Source organism: Ursus americanus, chromosome 22 (genome assembly GCF_024610735.1).
Source record: "Ursus americanus isolate L20-20 chromosome 22, mUrsAme1.1.p, whole genome shotgun sequence".
NCBI classification, from domain to species: Eukaryota; Metazoa; Chordata; class Mammalia; order Carnivora; family Ursidae; genus Ursus; species Ursus americanus.
Genome location: NC_142148.1, coordinates 26,972,446 through 26,975,700, shown reverse-complemented (window position 1 = coordinate 26,975,700; position 3,255 = coordinate 26,972,446).

Genomic DNA, 3,255 nt, shown 5'->3' with positions numbered 1-3,255 from the left:
ATTGTATTTTATTTTTTTATTTTATTTTATTTTATTTTATTTGACAGAGAGAAAGAGTACACAAGCAGGGGGAGCAGCAGAGGGAGAGGGAGAAGCAGGCTCTCTGCTGATCAGGGAGCCCAATGTGGGACTCGATCCCAGGACACTGGGATCATGACCTGAGCTGAAGGCAGATGCTTAAACCGACTGAGCCACCCAGGCGCCCCGACCACGCTATTTTAAAGCACAATCCAGAGCACCTGGGTGGCTCAGTCGGTTAAGCATCTACCTTCGGCTCAGGTCACGATCTTGGAGTCCTGGGATCAAGTCCTGTGTTGGGCTCCCTGCTCAGCAGAGAGTCTGGTTCCCCCTTTCCCTCTGCCCCTGTCCATCTGTGCCATGGACGACTCAGCAATGAAAGGAGACAGACACACAACAACATGGGTGAATCACAAACGCCTCACGCTGAGTGAAAGAAGCCAGATGCCATCCGCGTGACCTGCAGAAAAGACAGATCCAGTCCTTCCTAGAGAAGGACAACTGACCCGGCCGTGTCCCAGCTGGGAAGTGGGGCGGGAGCCAGGACTGACCGCAAAGGGGCAGAAGGGAACTTTCTGGGATGATAGAAATCTTCTAGAACTCGTCTGTAGTGTATACAGATGTATACAATTGTCGAAACTCACCAAACCATACACCTAAAATGGGTCAGTGGTGTTGTATTGTCAGTTATATACTTCAGGAGAAAAGAAAAAAGCCTAGAGTCCTCCCACCTCCCTTGCTGGCTTCATTTTCTCTGGAACATTTCCACTCTGGCATGCACTGCCTATCTTCCCACTAGAAAGTCAACTGCACAGGAGCGGGAACTTCTGTTTTGTTCTCTGCTCTGTCTTCAGGGCCTTGAAGAGCATACTGTAGGTACTTCATTAATATTGGATGGATGGATGGATGGATGGATGGATGGATGGATGGATGGATGGATGAATGGATGGGTTTAGTCCCTGAAGGCTCAGAGCTAGTTGATGGGGATGGCTGTTGAAAGTGTCCACACACCCACCTGGAAGTTGCTAGACAAACACCAGACCAGTAGGGCCTGTGAGACTGTGGGAAGTGTCATCATTCCATCCGGGGCTGCGTCATCACTCGGGCATTTGGACAACGCCATCCTGGGGCTGTGTCATACCCACCACCAACCCTGGCAGGCGGCCCAGCCCAGAGCCTGATGCCCATTGGCTGGCGTTTCCCGTGGGTGCTGTGCGTGTGGAAACCAAAATATTACCGTAGCGGGTGGAGCCACAAAACGAAGCCGGGCAAAACCCAAAACGTGGCCCGTGGCTGCTGTATGGGGGGAGGGGCAAGCGACCGGACCTGCACATCTCATGTCTGCCTGTTTCAAATCTCTTGTTTCAGCTTTATTTCTCTCAGCTTAAAATTTTTTCCTTTTCTTTTCTTCCCTTTCTTTTCTTTCTTTCTTTTTCTTTTTTCTTTTGCATAGGGAATACATTCACATGGTTCAAAATTCAAAAGTTACAAAATTAAGACGTGAGTCTCTCCCCCACCCCTAGCTCCAGGCAGCCAACGCGCAGGGCTCCCAGTGTACCTCTCCAGGGAGATTTTATGCCAGCAGGAGAGTGCGGGGACCTATATTCCGTTGCCAAAAAACAGTAGCTCGCTGCGCGTGTCCTTCCGCGCCTTGCCTGTTCACCAGCGCAGGCACCCTGCCGTTCACATCAAGGGCGCGCACGGCATCTTTCCGACAGCTGCATGGGATTCCATTGTGTGGCTGGGCCCAAGTTCCTTACCCACTTCTCACTGATGGCCCTATTCAATTGTTTGTTATCACAAACAATGGTGAAATAAATAACATTATCTACACTTTGTATGGGGTCATTTTTACATTTAAATAATGACTTATCTGCATTTAAACAATGAGAGAATAGCCTACTGATTTTTTTTTTAAGATTTTATTTATTTATTTGACAGAGATAGAGACAGCCAGCGAGAGAGGGAACACAAGCAGGGGGAGTGGGAGAGGAAGAAGCAGGCTCATAGTGGAGGAGCCTGATGTGGGGCTCGATCCCATAACGCCGGGATCATGCCCTGAGCTGAAGGCAGACGCTTAACCACTGTGCCACCCAGGCGCCCCTGATTTTTGAGATCTTGACTCTCCTGAGAACTTGGAAGCTTTGGTCCCCCCGAGCCCACATTGGGTGTGTGTGTTATGGGGGGGAGGGGTGATCATGGGCTGGGGCAGGCCCTCTCCATTCACACTGCCCCCACCCCGTTTCGCCAAGAGGAACACCAAGGCCCAGACAGGGAGTGACACACCGGCCTCAATAAACACCATTGGGTCTCAAGGAGCCCTGAGGGGTGAATGCTGGGGTCTCAGCAACCTGCAACTCACCTCCCTCCCTGCCTCTGCCCTCCCTGGCCATGGGACCTTGGGCACATGGCTTCACCTTTCTGAGGCTCCTTTGGAGGAAAGGGTGAAGATGCCACTTCACAAGGGCACTCTCTCCCAGGCCTGAGCTCCCGGGGAGAACTTGGCTCTGTGCCGGGCACATGGTAGGTGCGTGGGGCCTCATAGATGTTCCTCAGTTGGTGTGTTTATGTGATTCTTCCAACTGTTTACATGCTGAAAACTGGCAACTAATTCAATTTTTTAAACCTGGTCAATGCATAAAGTTAGGCCTGATAATGTCGGGGATGAAGGGATTTATCCTAATGACAGACACAGCGGTGGAGGGATGGGGGGACCCAATAGTCCACTTAGGAAGTAGCAAAGGTGGGATTTGAACCCTGGCAGCCTGGCTTTAGGTGTTACCAACCACCACCACCAGCCCCTATCAGAGACCAGAGACCCAGGGGGCCAGCAGTGAAGGAGGGGACAGATAGTGAAGCCCAATGGCAGTCATGCCACCCCAGCACACACACATGCACACGCACACATACACACACGCCGGCAGGGCAGGGCTGGGCCAGTCTTGGGTTCCAGTTGTAACTGCACTGCGTGCTAGCCCATAACCTCCAATGAGGCAGCTGTCCTCTCTGAGCCTTGGTGTCCCCCCTGGTAAGGCAGCTCCATGCAGGGTGCGACTAGACACAGACCAAGAAAAAGTTCTGCAAGCTGCCAAGGCTGCAGGCATGTAGGGATGAAGGGATCTATCCTGCCGGTGGACTCTGAGGGAGGATGGGTAGGTGGGGAGGGAGGTTGGGGACATCCAACAGGCCCGGTGTGCCCTTAAGAACCTCCCAGGGCTGCCTGGCCCAGCTGTCAGG